This window comes from Scyliorhinus canicula, chromosome 18, assembly GCF_902713615.1.
Source record: "Scyliorhinus canicula chromosome 18, sScyCan1.1, whole genome shotgun sequence".
NCBI classification, from domain to species: domain Eukaryota; kingdom Metazoa; phylum Chordata; class Chondrichthyes; order Carcharhiniformes; family Scyliorhinidae; genus Scyliorhinus; species Scyliorhinus canicula.
Genome location: NC_052163.1, coordinates 83,384,281 through 83,400,610, shown reverse-complemented (window position 1 = coordinate 83,400,610; position 16,330 = coordinate 83,384,281). Strand labels below are relative to the sequence as shown.

At 46.6% G+C, this 16,330-nt stretch overlaps 1 protein-coding gene across 2 annotated transcripts in view; it reads right to left on the bottom strand.

Annotated features, from left to right (window-relative positions):
- The window catches only part of LOC119953397 (procathepsin L-like), a 107,891-nt gene that overhangs the window by 29,737 nt on the left and 61,824 nt on the right, over positions 1-16,330 (bottom strand). The window contains exon 1 of one of the 2 annotated variants that reach the window (XM_038777635.1): positions 7,821-7,912. The exons of the other annotated variant lie outside the window; for it this stretch is intronic. The gene's annotated coding sequence lies outside the window, so the exon portion shown is untranslated. Of the gene's footprint in view, positions 1-7,820; positions 7,913-16,330 lie in introns of those variants that run through there. 2 annotated transcript variants of the gene reach the window in all.

Below are 16,330 nucleotides of genomic sequence, written 5' to 3'. Positions count from 1 at the left end.
AATTTTATTCCCATGTGCATGCCACAAACTTTATTTTGCTCTAAAATTTAGAAGAAGTGAAGGATAATCAGTACATTTTGCTTCCTGGTTTGCTGGCTGAGGAATTCTTCACGGTTGCCTACTGAGTTGACTTGTTTCTGGATTCCTTGAGATCCACTTCACTTAATGTCAGAATCAAATTAACATCAGGGGAGAGGTGATAAACATGGCAAAAAAAAATTGCTAGTTATTTGTGGGTAGCTTTCTTCAAGGTCAGCTCTGAGCATCATGTCATCACTTCACAGCTGACAGCCAAATTCAGCCCTCGAGAATTTTGACAACACTTGTGTGGAGGCCTAGTTCTAACACCCTTATAGGAATGCACAAGAGTTTCTGAAACCTAAAATGGAGCATGTGATAATCCCTTGGATACCTGCAGTGGTGATGTTATGGTCTAAAAATCAAGATGCACCTGGAATTGGTCATGTTGGAACTGCACAGGTCTCTTAGCATTGACTCAGTTTTCTTCTAACTGTCCCTTGAAGTGAGGATGCTTGCCATGAAGTGCAGCCTATGACACGAATACACATATGGAGTCTTTTCAATCAAGCGGGCTGCTTTGTCCTGGATGCTGTCAAACTTCTTGGGTGATGTTGGAGCAGCAGTCATCCAGGCAAGGGGAGAATATTACATCACACTCCTGACTTGCACTTGGAGATTGTGGACAGACTTTGGGGGAGTTAGTAGGTGAGTCACCTGCCGCAGAATTCCTTGCCTCTGACCTGCTCTTCCAGCCACAGTATTTGTCTGGCCAATTCAGTTTCTGGGCAATGGTAATCCTCCAGGAGGTTGATAATGGAGGGATTCAGCGATGGTGATGCCAATGAATGGCAAGGTCCAATGCTTACATTCTCTCATGTTGGAGATGGTCATTACCTGGCATTTGTGGGGCGCCAATGTTACTTGCTATTTGTCAGCCCAAGCCTGGATGTTGTCCTGGTCTTTCTGCATTTTGACACATAACATGGAACATGGACTGCTTTGATATCTGAAGATGGTTGGACAAAGGACACTACTCTGAGGAATTCTTGCAGTGATATTCTGGAGCTGCAATAACTGACCTCCAACAACCAGAACCATATTCCTGGACTGGAGCGGTTCACAAAGGCGGCTCACCTCCACCTTCTCAAAGGCAATTAGGGATGGACGATAAATGCTGGCTTTGCTATCAATGCTTGTATTCCATAAACCAATTTAAAAAACTGATTCAAGCGACAGACTTTGCAAACTGAGGTTTTTTACACTGTAGATTCATAGATTCTTATGGGACCTGATTGGGGTCCTTCAAATAATTGAAGGATTCGATTTTGTCTAAGCACGTGGGTTATTTGAGTACAATAGTAGAGTAGGAGTAGACAACAGCAGTATGAGTTGTCAAACAATGTTTGATTAGGTGCCAGGAAGCTCTGACTTTACCAGTCTGTATGGTGATTGTGAATTCACTTCAAACTGTAAGTTACGTGACAATCTGAGTGGCGACATCTCATGCTATATAAAGTTAGCAGGGGTGAAGTATTTTCCAGAACTCTGTGGGTTTCCTCCCAGAGACCAAAGATGTGTTGGTTAGGTGGATTGGCAATGATTAACATGTGGGGTTAGAATGACAGGGTGGGGTAGTGGGCCTAAGTAGAGTGATATTTCGGAGAGTTGGTGAAGACGCGATGGGCTGAATGGCCTCCTGCACTGCAGGGCTTCTATGGATTTGGGTTCGGTAGCTCAAAACACTGTGAAATTGTAAGAACAGCTTTTTATTTTTCATGTTAAATATGATGTTGAAAGCTTTGGGGCACACACTCGTACAGGTGGGATGAAATGTGATGACGTGCTTTGGTAATGTGCCAGATTTCTGCCAGCAACTTTCTTCTAACTATTGTTGGATGTTGCTAGGAGTTGCCTTCTGTGGATCACCACCTTGAAGTGGTGAGAAGTTTTATACACTCTGATCTCTTGAACATTGCTGCCAGGTGCTCCCTGCTCCCAGAAGGGCCAGTTACAGTGGCAAGGTCAGAGGTATGTGCCAGACAAAGTGCCGTCCAAAATATCCTCTGTCAGAACAGGCAAAGATGTGCATCTCGCCGGCTGCAAATGCAGACCAAGACTGCAGCAGCAAGATGGTCCTGGTCATTGTGGTTTGACATGTCAACAAAACCTGACCAACAACCCCATCAAGATTGTGTGGGCAATGTTGGCACCCCAAGGTCTCCATGTTAAGTCACATGCAGGCTTGCACTAGGGTCTTTCTGCCTAGTCCTCTGGCAATGGAGAATTGGTGAAGGAATGGTGAATTGTCTGTGAACCTGGGAGTCCCTAATCAAGTATCTGCACATAAGTGACAGATGCATGAAGGCTGTTGAACATCTGTGTTGGTACAAAAGTGGCTTGGGACAGCAGAATCTGTGACTGAACAGTCCTCTTCAAGACACCCTCTGCACGCCCTAATTGGTGAAGGGGCTAGAAAAGGTTCCCTAAAAATAAGCTGTCCCAATTTCTCGTGGCTGGGAACCGCATGCTGCGGGATCACCATCTTTGTGGTCCAAGCAAAGCTTTAAATTTTGCAACTTGGCATGTTAGAACACTTGTGGATAATCTCGAGTGTCCTTCCACAAAGAAGAACTGCAATCATATCAAACAAGCTATCATGACTCCAGATTGCATTGCTACCCTCAGTGAGACCATTTTCCTAGGGAAAAGCAGCGGAAGGAATAAGCCTGGTGTGGGGAAATATTAAAAACAAGTTTTGAAAATGTTGTAACAGGGAAAGTCAAATAAAGAATTAGTTGGTTTGTAGATGAAATACAAGCTTGTATTGTTCTGAGTCAAGGTCAGATTATACATTTGTAATTTGGCGGTGATAAAAGTGCAATGTTACCCCAACCCTTCAGGATCCAGACTGCAAATTTGCACAGCCAGTAAGTTAGATGCCGTGTGAGTGGTGGTATGGAGCACCCTACCATTGACTGAATAGGTCCTGCCCTGATTTGATCTACCAAAATGCACCACATCCCATTTATCTAAATTAAACTCCATCTGCCATTCATCGGCCCACTGGCCCAATTGATCAGGATCTCGTCGCAATCCTAGATAATCTTTTTCACTGTCCATTATGCCACCAATCTTGGTGTCATCTGCGAACTTACTAACCATGCCTCCTAAATTCTCATCCAAATCATTAATATAAATAACAAATAACAGCAGACCCAGCACTGATCCCTGAGGCACACCGCTGGTTACAGGCCTCCAGTTTGAAAAACAACCCGCTACAACCACCATTTCTTTGTCTTCTGTCTTCAAGTCAATTTTGTATCCAATTGGTTACCTCACCCTGGATCCCATAAGATTTGACCTTATGCAACAACCTACCATGCGGTACCTTGAGAAAGGCCTTGCTAAAGTCCATGTAGACAACGACAACGTCAACTGCACTGCCTCATCTACCTTCTTGGTTACCCCTTCAAAACTCAATTAAATTCATGAGACATGACTTTCCACAGACAAAGCCATGCAGACTGTCCCTCTCTAAATGCCTGTAGATCCTATCTCTCTCTCTCTCTCTCTCTCTCTCTCTCTAACAATTTACCCACCACAAACGTTAGGCTCACTGGTCTGAGTTACCAGGCTATTCCCTGCAGCCCTTCTTAAACAAAGGCATTTGCTGCACTCCAATCTTCAGGCACCTCACCTGTGGCTGTCGATGATTCAAATATCTCTGCTAGGGGACCTGCAATTTCCTCCCTAGCCTCCCACAACGTCCTGGGATATATTTCATCAGGTTCCGGGGATTTATCTACCTTGATGAGCTGTAAGACTTCCAGCACCTCCTTCTCTGTAATATGTCACTCCTCAAGACATCACTATTTATTTCCCCAAGTTCCCTAACACCAATGCCTTTCTCAACAGTAAATACCAATGAGAAATATTCATTTAGGATCTCGCCTACCTCTTGTGGATCCGCACATAGATGATCTTGTAGATCCTTCTGTACCCTGGAACATTGAGCTGCCAGTTCAGCCCCTTCCTTAACCATGTTTCAGTAATAGCTACAATATCCCAGTCCCATGTACCCATCCATACCCTGAGTTCATCTGTCTTACCGTCAGGCCTCTTGCATTGAAATAAATGCAGTTTAATCTCGACTTCCCTTGATCTCTGCTCTGCTTTCTCAGACCTTCTGTCCGGTCATGTTTTGTGCACTTTCCCTGTGTTTTATTTCTCTTGGCCTTCATGGATCCATTCACTGAACTCTCCACAGTCTCTCTAATCTGTACTGTGGCCCTTTTAAATTTTGGTTTCTCTGCCTTTCACTTTTCCCCTTCCTGCCTTTTGTTTCTGTCCTCAATTTAATTCCCTCTGACTTCCTGCCTCGGTTCCCATACCCCTGCTGCATTAGTTTAAACTCTCCCCAACAGCACTAGCAAACACTCCCCTGGGACGTTGGGGCGGTGTTCAGGCACGGACCCAGTCAGGTCCCCACTCGGCGCCTGGAAGGACCTCGTGGCGTAGAGGTTTGACAGCCACCTGGAGTGGGTGTCCACCCCACTCTCCCGAGGTGCCAGGTGCGCCATGATCTGGCAGTTACGTCACACTGTCCCCCTGCTCAGCCGGAGTTTTCGACATGCCCAGTCCTGCAGGTCCTCGAATGACGGGCGCTGCCTGTACACATGAGGCCTCATACAGCGCCTCCTTTGCAGCACCTCCTCCTCAGCCTGTTGGGCAGCTGGCTCTGCATCTTCAGCGGCTGCCTCCTATTCCGCTGCTGCCTACTCCTCTGCTGCCTACTCCACTGCTGCAGCTCCAGCTCACACAGCCACAGGGCATTGCCCCAGGTATGTGGCGACCAGGAGGAAGGGCACCATTGTTGGTCGTATTCCAATATACATTGCCTACAGGGGGTGAAAGCCGACCTGTTAGCATTGTGCGTACCTCCGTGCCCAACCAGGTCCATCTGACTGCATGAACCCCAGATTGGCACTGCAGACCCTGCTCCCACATGCCCCCTTCCCCCCAATCCCTGCACCACTGGTCACATCGGTGACTGGAACCGTGTTGGTCTCTGGCCCTGGTGATCGTCCTTATTGCCAGGGGTACCGTCGCAGGCGGTGCGGTGTCCTCTTCCGCAACCCCCCCCACCCGTAGCGGGGATATGGTGGAGGGTGGGATGCGGGGATGGTAGGATGTGGTGGGGGCACCCTGCAGTACCAGGGGCCAAGGTGGGTGGTCAGTGGAGTGCCCAGCAAATGCCTGTCTAGCAGTTGGGCGGTTCATCACCCACGGCCCTTTCCCCGTCACCATCCCCCATTCCCCGTCACCATCCCCCAAGCCAGCCTGGCCAGTGTCCAGCCTGGTGGTGCCTGTCCGTGTTTTACCTCCTCTCAGTCCCTCATCAGCCACAGCGCCAGTTTCACGATTTATACGAGCACAAGTAAACCTCATCGTCGGGAATTCGCCCCAGTGGAGGCGGAGACTACCGGGTCGAGCCGGCTCATGATATGCCAACGGTGTTTACTGTATGCGAGTTCTGGAACGTATTGACGCTGCTGTCGAGGTGACGGAGAATTGCGATTTGACATGAAACTGGCACCCGCCACGATTTTTACATTGGAACTGTTTCCCCACCCAATCGCATTTCCTAATTCCGGCGTCGGCCGACGGAGAACCCGCCCATGATCTTTATTGCCACACAAATCCAGGAAAAATGTCACGCACACTACCTGAAATTTTCCAATGTATTCATCGATTTGACAAAAGCATTTGACTCAGTAAATGACGAGACACTGTGGATTATGCTGGGAAGATTTGGATACAAGAACCTCATCACAATCCTTCAACTGCTTGATCTTGAGTAGGAGATCTGAAACAGACACCTTCAAAATCTGGGCCAGGGTCAAACAAGGCTGTGTGATAGCCCCTATACTAATTACATTCTGCTTGACAGTGGCTATTCATCCCCTCAAATATCACTTTTCCCTGATGTGGATATTAAATGCCACCCAGACTGAAAACACATAGTCTCCGTGCCAAAACTGAAATGACCACCATAGATATGTATGATCTGCAGTTTGCACTTGACTGCAGATTTATTGCCCACTCTGCATCAGATTTTCCAGCCTCTCTCAATCTCTTCAATTCTTCATACAAGAAACTTGGCCTGTCCTTGAATTTTGCCAAACCAAAACTTGTAAATCAGTCTTATATCTCTCCCACCAGGTTCTGTTTTCTCAACTCTCAAATGGGCAGTGTTCCATGGGAGAACAAGGAAAATGCTTCAAAGACACTCCAAAGCTCTCCTTGAAGTATGCCAGTGTTGACATTATTGATTGGGAGCTTCGCTATCAATCATTCAAAATGGTGACAACCTATCCATCAATCTGCACCGTGAATTGCGTCCACATACCATACTGATGAGTCAGAGCTGTGGCAGAGAAGAAAAGAAAATGAAGCAAACCCTGCATTCTGGAGCCCAGTACCTCCTGGGACATCCTGCATGTACCCAAAGATCTGTGATTCGAGATCGACCTGGTCAGTCACAAGAAGACCCATGGTAGAAACTCACAATCCTTCAATCGAGGGACAGCCGACGATGATGGGAGTTGATTGAGCCAATTTACAATGTAGAGGAACTCAGTGAATGGACAAACCTGCAGCAGAAGGATCTCAACGTGGAGGTGTGCAAGATCATCCAGTTTAGATTTGAGAAAGACTAATCACTATTTTATCAATAGTGAGAGATTGAGTACTCAACCAGAGTGAAGGAATTTAATGTTCACACAAATCAGTAAAAACAAGTGTACAGGTGCAAAATGAACGAAAAGGGCTAATTGAATATTTACCTTTACCTCGAGCAGATTCTTCAGCGGTATGGAGCCTTGATCAAACCTCACCTGGGGTTTAGTACAAAGATTGGATAGTCTGTTGAATCCTTACTGTACAGAAGGAGGCCATTCAGCCCATCTGGTCTGTACTGACCCTCTGAAAGAGGACCCTACCTAGGCCCACACCCCGTCCAATCCCCGTAACCCCACCTAACCTGCACACCTTTGGACTGTGCGAGGAAACCCATGCAGACAGGGGGGAGAAAGTGCAAACTCCACACAGACAGTCATCCATGGCTGGGATTGAACCTGCGTCCCCGCGCTTTTGAGGCAGGAGTGTTAACCATTGTGCCACCATATTCCATTTGGACACTAGCTCACGAATAGTAGATTGAACTTGAAAGTGGTACAGTGCAGATTCACTTGAATTTCAGGTTAAATTATGTGGAACGGTACCCTTGCCACCAGACCCCACCACTCTGTCCATCCCAGCTCATCAAACTATTTTTTCCACCCGTCAAGCCCTGATAACATCAAACTGACTCAATTATTGTGCCATCCCATCCAACCTGCCAATGCTGCTCCACATTTCATATCCATACAAGCAGATTTTTGACTGCTGATTGCTGAATAGATAGTTTTTTAAATTTGGAGTACCCAATTTTTTTCCAATTAAGGGGCAATTTAGTGTGTTAATCCACCTAACCTGCACACCTTTGGGTTGTCGAGGTGAAACCCACGGGGAGAATGTACAAACTTCACACAGCCAGTGACCCGGGGCCTGGATTGAACCTGGTCCTCAGTGCTGTAGACGGCAGTGCTAACCACTGCGCCACTGTGCCACCCTAATGAATAGATAGTTATCAGCAGTGGGAGCTTTCACAGATTTTGTGCCCCCTAACCTGGGAACATTGAGACCCCCAAATACATTGCTCTTGCCACTGTCCTTGTGCTCACTTTTTAAACATGTACCTGTTTTTAACACTCATGTGATTGGTTCCACCATTACTTCCATGTCCTATTATCTGCATTTCAGGATTCACCTGACTGGAACTGCAGTTTTGCTCATCGCAGGTGCCTGTAAATAACAGACAATTAGTCCTTAATAAGATACAGTTGTAAAATATATAATGCCGTGAGTTTTTACTGTTATTTCTGTCCTCAAATTTTCCTCCTTCATTATCTTCTGGTCGACATTTGTTGTTTGCAGAATTTACTTCCGATTGTCAAGTCTGTTAACTTTTTCTGTTCTCTATAGCACTGTTCACATTTCTAATGGAAAATGTCCATGCAAACTTGTCATACTGCAATTAGACCCAGAGGTGGTGCTGCAGCACCTCACTTTTGCAACTCCCAGGTGCCTCAAACTGTACAACAGATAAATCGCTGCTCTTCAACCAATTCTGATTCCCAAATTGCTGCAAACACTTCCAGCTAACTACAAATAGTGACATAAAATATGTATTATACAAAATTAAGGATGTACAACTTTAACCATATTTCATCTGAAGATTGCACATGGCCTCCAATTCGCCATGGCTAGTTATTAAAAGTCATGAACAGGGTGCACACTGCCTCTTGTCCTAACATTTGGCCATGATTTTGTGTCAGTGTTTATCATTATGAAATGAGATGGACTAAGGGCTTTCCGTATCCACTCTGCACATGGACTTTGTAATTTCAAGAATTGAATTTTTTTTTTAAGGAAGACACGGTGGCATATTGGTTCGCACTGATGCCTCACAGCCAGGGATTCAGGTTTGATTCCAGCCTTGGGTGACTATGAGTGGGTTTGCACTTTCTCCATGTGTCTGCGTGGATTTCCTCCGGGTGCTCGGGTTTCTTCCCACAGTCCAACGATGTACAGGTTAGGTGGATTGGCTGTGCGAAATTACCGCTCAGTATCCAAAGATGTGCAGGTTAGGTTGGGTTACGGGGACAGAGTGGGGGAGTGGGCCAAGGTAGGGTTCTCTTACGAAGGGTTGGTGAAGATTCTGGGCCGAATGACCTCTTGCACTGTAGCTGCCTTGTTATGCTCTAGGTGTAGCATAAGCGGCTTCCTGTGGTGCACTTGACAAAGGAAGGTTCAGACGTGGAGATAACTTCAACACGTTTATTAAACTATATGCACTTCTATAACTCGGGTTCGACACAACTATTAATCCTACTATAGCTACTCAGACTGACTAACCAGACTGCTACAATCCACGTGGTGGGAGTGATATCAAATCAACCCTGTGCCCGTACTCACTGACTGTCTCCACTGGAAAGAGCCAGATCATATGTGTGGTGTCCTTATATATGAGTTGGTGTAATGCCCTCCTGTGGTCGTGTCACTTCTGTGTGTATCATGAATGCCCATTGGTCGTGTCCTATCTGACTGATTTATTGGTTGAGTGTGTGTGTGTGATGTCTCTGGTGCGCCCTCTAGTGTCGAGCTAGTCTACATGTATTTACATTAACCCCTTGTGTATTTACAGTTATGCACATCACCACATCCTCCCTTTTTTATATGTTGCATATTTTCTGTACACTAAGAAAATTGAACACAAAACAGGTATATAAATTAAGGTATATACAAGTCATGAGAACAGTGATGAAACAATAAGCCCAAATTATTCGTGTGAGTCCAAAAACCATCAATCAGCATGGTCAAATGTCTCTCTTGACTATGAATGCCATCAACGTTCCTGTGCCATAGGAACCAAGAAGTGGTCAAATCCCTTCACTGTCTGTTTTGAAGTCCCTTCTTTTTGCGATGTTTGTGATGGTGATGTTGGATGGCATCTTGTAGCCCATAAGGTGTTGGCGTGAAACTAGAGCCTTGCATCTGATGGGTATATGCCATTTGGCCAGGCTGGGGTGCACCATTTCCTGGGCTGTAACTAAGGCATCCAGTCTGTGGTGCAGATTGCGCCTGTGGTAGTCCTCCTTCGGTCTTGATTCCACTCGTGGGCAATCCGTGATGCTGGCCTGGTTGAGAAGATGCTGCATAGACTGCTGGCTGCTGCATTCCTGAATGCTGGCTTTGTCCAGAAAAAGCTGTCATTGGCTGTGAGGAATATTGGTGAATTCCTCTAGGACTGTAGTCACTGCTTGTTATTACTGACCCAGTGTATTGTCAAGTGATCCATCTCCTGTCATGGCATCTGCTGTCACCCTGAGCATGCCATCACTGAGGTTGCGGCACTCCCTGTCTGGAGTAAAGTCCGGCTTACATGAATCAGAGTCGGCGATTGGTTGGTCCCCATCTGGATTCCGGTCTGTCTTAACTGAGCCAGTGTTGGTTCGTTGGTGCTCCTCGTCCGGAGTCTCGTTTGTGTCACCTGAGTCAGGTGTGGTTTGTCGGTGCTCCTCTTCCGGAGTCTTAGCAGGTTCACTGGAGTCCGCTGAGATTTTTTGAAGCTGCACGTCTGGAGTTGGAACGTGCAGGAATGCATTGACTTGTAGTGAGGTTCGAGCGAATGAGGTTGGAAGTATCGTGGTGTCACCGGAGTCACCAGTGGTGTCATAGTGATCGTCGAGTGCCTCTGTGCACACTAGCTGAGGTCTGTCAATTTGCACATCTGGCATGGGAAGTGGGATGCTCTCGTCACTCGTCTCACATACCGTGGGTAGAGCCTCAGTAGCTGCTTGCTGTTCACTTGGGTTTGGACTGTCACCGTTGCTTTGTTCTGCACTGGAGCATGATAGACCGTGATGGTCTTCTTGCTGTTGGCTTGAGCATGGCAGACTTGCATCGTCTGCTGCTAGTTGGTCAGAGGAGGTTGCTAGACCCTCATGGTCTTGTTCCTGCAAGGACTGCACGTTGGAGTCTTGCGTTTCTTCTATCGTGGAGTGTGTCCACGAGCTCGCTGTGGAGGCTTGTGACACTGGAGTCACTTTTTGTTCAGGCAAGGACTGCGGTGTGGTGTCTTGCGTGTCTTCTTTCGTAGAGTCGGGAACCCTTAGCGGTGCGTGGACCATGCTCTGTGTGGCAGCAGGCCACTGTCTGTGGGCTTGTACTGCTGTCTGTCTCTTGGTTTCTGGCCTCAGCATAATCCTGCACTCACGAGTTGGGATGTTGTAGATGCTGGGCTGAAAATCCTCAAATGCGAAGAATGAATCCGCGTCTGCGTCAGATTTAGTACGGGGGTAGCCTCCCAAGGTGAAAGGTTCATCATAGTCTTCTGGGACCATATCATCACTGTCTGCGTCGGAGCTGGCATTGGGCTCCTGAGGTCCAGAGAAAATATAAAGGTCGGTATCAAAGTATTCCAGGTTGGAATCATCGGTTTGGGCGTAGGTAACTGCTTGTTGCAGGGTTCTTTGGAGGTAAGTTTCATGTTCTGGTTCAAATTAAGGCATTGAACAGTCATTCCAGGTGAAAGAGGGTTGTTTTATGGCTTTAAGACATTTTTCTTCAATTTGGGACGTTTCCCCTTTAAATGGGCGTGGTCCGGGGCCTCTGACGTCATGACGCATAGTAAGAAGTCTTACAACACCAGGTTAAAGTCCAACAGGTTTGTTTCAAACACGAGCTTTCGGAGCACGGCTCCTTCTTCAGGTGAATGGAAAGGCTTGTTCCAGAAATGTTTATATAGACACAGTCAGAGATGCCCCGGAATGTGAGCACCTGCAGGCAATCAAATCATCAAAGATGCAGAGAGAGAGGTAACTCCAGGTTAAAGAGGTGTGAATTGTCCCAAGCCAGTTCAGTCGGTAGGCCTCTGCAAGTCCAGGCTTGTTGGTGGGGGCCGAATGTAATGCGACATGAATCCCAGATCCCGGTTGAGTCCGCATTCATGCGTGCGGAACTTAGCTATAAGTTTTTGCTCAGCAATTTTGCGTTGTCGCGTCTCCTGAAGGCCTGAGCAAAAACTTATAGCTAAGTTCCGCACGCATGAATGCGGACTCAACCGGGATCTGGGATTCATGTCGCATTACATTCGGCCCCCACCAACAAGCCTGGACTTGCAGAGGCCTACCGACTGAACTGGCTTGGGACAATTCACACCTCTTTAACCTGGAGTTACCTCTCTCTCTGCATCTTTGATGATTTGATTGCCTGCAGGTGCTCACATTCCGGGGCATCTCTGACTGTGTCTATATAAACATTTCTGGAACAAGCCTTTCCATTCACCTGAAGAAGGAGCCGTGCTCCGAAAGCTCGTGTTTGAAACAAACCTGTTGGACTTTAACCTGGTGTTGTAAGACTTCTTACTGTGCTCACCCCAGTCCAACGCCGGCATCTCCACATCATGTCATGACGCATGTGAAGGCAGACGTAGGAAGCGTTTGCGCAAGCGCAAATCGCTGTTCCTGGACTGCGGGCTGTTTACGCCACTGCGCATGTGCAGTTCCTTTAGCAAGATGGCCGCCGATCAAAATTATTCTCTGCTCCGGGATCTCGGTCTCGTGGTAAGTACAAACGCTTTTCTTACCTTTTTTTGCTGGTTGGAGTGTGTTTTCTTCACAGTATTTGCCGAATTTGTCCAGGACTGCCTGGAAGTTGCTCCTGTTTTGCCTTTTGGAGAACTTTAATTTTTGAAAGATTTCTTCTGCTCTGGCACCCGTGATGGTGAGCAGAAGCTCTATCTTTTCAGCATCGGCCACGTCTTGTAGGTCGGCTGCCACCAGGAAGAGTTCAAACCTTTGCCGGAATGCCCGCCAGTTTTTGCGGAGATCGCCTTGGCACTGGAGCGGCTGCGGAACTCGGAACTCGAACATGATTAGAACAGTACAGCACAGAACAGGCCCCTCGGCCCTCAATGTTGTGCCGAGCCATGATCACCCTACTCAAACCCACGTATCCACCCCATACCCGCAACCCAACAACCTCCCCCTTAACCTTACTTTTATTAGGACACTACGGGCAATTTAGCATGGCCAATCCACCTAACCCGCACATCTTTGGACTGTGGGAGGAAACCGGAGCACCCGGAGGAAACCCACGCACACAGGGGGAAGACGTGCAGACTCCACACAGACAGTGACCCAGCCAGGAATCGAACCTGGGGCCCTAGAGCTGTGAAGCATTTATGCTAACCACCATGCTACCCTGCTGCCTATCCTTGCTGGTTGTCACTGTACGCTGAGGTATGTCTATACGGATTGAAACTTTACTCATGGTACCATGTCTTGTTATGCTCTAGGTGTAGCATAAGCGGCTTCCTTGTGGTGCACTTGATAAAGGAAGGATCAGACGTGGAGATAACTTCAACACGTTTATTAAACTATATACACTTCTATAACTCGGGTTCAACACTACTGTTAATCCTACTATAGCTACTCAGGCTGACTAACCAGACTGCTACAATTCACGTGGTGGGAGTGATATCAAATCAACCCTGTGCCCGTACTCACTGACTGTCTCCACTGGAAAGAGCCAGATCATGTGTGTGATGTCCTTTATATATGAGTTGGTGTAATGCCCTCCTGTGGTCGTGTCACCTCTGTGTGTATTGTGAATGCCCATTGGTCGTGTCCTATCTGACTGATATATTGGTTGAGTGTGTGTGTGTGATGTCTCTGGTGCTCCCTCTAGTGTCTAGCTAGTCTACATGTATTTACATTAACCCCTTGTGTATTTACAGTGATGCACATCACCACAGTAGGGATACCATGTATTCTGTGAATTGTTGTGTCAACATTTCCTATACAGTTTTGTTCTACCAAACAGTTTTAGGCTCTGATCACTGGGTGGTTCTGTGGCAAAACTTCCTAATTCACCCTCTCAATAAACTCGTATTTATCAATGGAACATGGAAAACAAAGGATCAATTTGCTCAAATATATTAAAAATCTTGCGTGTCATTTTACAGAAAGTGCTATTTTAGTAACAAAACCAAATATTGTTCCATTTTACATTGAAGGTATTTTTCAATACTTTTAATAATCACACACCCCAAGATTGATATCAGTTTCTGCAATCTATGTGTGGTAGTCGGTATTAGGGGTATTACGGTACTCTGGACAATGCAGTAAGACCATTGGTGTGGGAGGTACCTGAGACTGCTGTATCATTGGTGAAGCCTGCCTGCTGGTTCCGCCCAGTAAGGCGGAGTGTAAGAGCCTGTGTCTCCCCAGCAGCTGCATTCTGTACCTGCGCTGCTGGGGGAAACGTCTAGTCCAATAAAGTCTTCAATTGTCATTCAATCTCAGTTCTGGAGTCATTGATTGAGCATCAATATGTCACACTCTGTGATGCAACAGGGCCACTTAGTGAATTGTTTAATTAAAATGGGAGAGTGGTAACAGTACATCTCTGCTGAGATGTCATGCTATTTTCAAAAAAGGAAGAGGGGTAAACTCACAAGTGCAGGCTAATCGGTCTAACGTTGGTGGTCGGGATGCTTTAGGGGCATCAATCTGCGACAAAGTTACTTGTCACTTTCTATAAATTAATTTAGGGATGTGAGCATCACTGGCTAGGCCAGTTTTTATTGCCAATTCCCAGTTGCCCGAGAGAAGGTTATGATGAACTGTTCCATTGAACCATTGCAGTCCCTGAAATGTAAGTGCACCCACAGTGCTGTTAGGGACGGAATTTGAGGATTTTGACCCAGCGACAGTGAAGGAATGGTGATATACCACAAGTCAGCATAGCGAGTGACTTGGAGGGCAGCCTCCAGGTGGCCGTGTTACCAGGTATCTGGTGTTATTGTCCTTCTAGATCGCAGTTGTCATGGTTTTGGAAGGTGCAGCTGAGGAACCTTGGTGAGTTCCTGCACTGCCTCATGTGGATGGTACACAGAGCTGCCACAGTTCGTCAGTGGTGGAGGGGTTGAATGTTTGTGGAAGGAGTAACAATCAAGTGGGCATTTATATAGCTCGTCCAGTGTAGTTTCTATCAATGGTAACCCCCAGGATGTTGTTCGTGGGGGGGGGGGGGGTCCCCTCTTGTTGGAGATGATCATTGTCTGGCACTTGAGGTGTGATTGTTATTTGCCACGTGTCAGCCCAAGCCTGGAGATTGTCGAGGTCTTGCTGCATTTTGACATGGACTGCTTCAGTCTCTGAGGAATGATCCTGAAAATTGTTCAGTCATCAGTGAACTTCTGACCTTATGATGGAGGTTATTGAAAAAGCAGCTGCAGATCATTGGGCCTAGAACATTCCCTGACGAACTTGATTGAAATGTTTTGCAAAGTTGAGTTATTGTGTATCTGGATTTTGCTCAATCTTGGAATTGTACTGGATGCAGTAGCTTCTGCTCCCCTTGGCCTGCCTCATGGGATTACAGGAGCAGTTCCTGCCTGGATACAAATGTGTTAAGGGACAGACAGCAGAGAGTAGAAGGGTGCAGTCAAGTCCCCAACCTTGGGACTACTGCTCTTTTAATACGTATCAATAACCTGGACTTGAGTATATGGGGCATTATTTCAAAGATTGTAGATAACACAAATAGTAAACAGTAAGTGAAGAGTATAGTAACAAATTTCAGGGGGAACATAGCCTGGCTGGGCTATGGGCAGACACATGCAGATAAGTGTGAAATGATGCTTGAAGAGTGAAGAGCGATGGCATCAACTGAATGGGACATTGTCAATGCTGGTACAGGAATGGAGGTACCCGGAGGTATGTGTACACAATTTCTTGAAGGTGGCAGGGCACATTGAGAAGGTTTTTTAAAAGGCATTTGGGATCATTGACTTTTGAAGTAGAGTGTGATGACTGGAAGACTTTAAGAATGTTGGGTTCTAAGTATTGGCAATTTAAGGGCTAAAAGCTTGGGGTTAGAGTGTGTTTGACTGCAATGGTCATGTTTTATTTTAAATCATTCTGTTTTCAGGGCCTGGGTGTTTTTAGCAGCCATAAGGTGAAATTGACAAAGAATATGGTTTTCATTCTTCACTGTGGACTGTGGTTGGCCTGGGGAAGTCCCTGGGGAGTTAAAGTGCATTTATTTTTAAAGGGAACGTTGACTGCATGACCAGTTTCCTGTGTAGTAAATTCCGGATGATTGTGTCCCAGTGCACCCACATAGCATAGAGGAAACGTTGATCACTAGCAATACCATCCTCTCCCTTCTCTGAGGCTGCATCTCTGCCTGAAACAGTCAGCAGATATGAGTGAGAACTGCCTCCGTGAAATGGAGACATTGCTGAGGTTGAGGTCAAACAGTTCTCCCTGAAAGCCCAGGTGGATATGGCCTCTAAGTGAAGGCATTATTACTCTTCTCAATCTCCCTCTTATTATTCAAGCTCGTGGCAGATGAAGATACGTCTATTAATTTCCCCTCCATCTTCTTTACTCCAAGAACAATCCAAACTTCTTCAAACTCCCCTTGGAACTGAAAAATCCTCGGAACCACTGTTTCTGCTTGTGATATTTAGTCGGATTTGTCTCCCTTGTCCCCTGAAGGACATGTTCACTTGAATACTGTCATGTGCAACGTCGTCCATAATCAGTACTGCCTCTCCACCCCCTTTATCCCACCCTATCTTTTCGGGACACTAGCAATCCTTCTCTGATAAGCAGCCAGTTCGCTCCATTTTGAA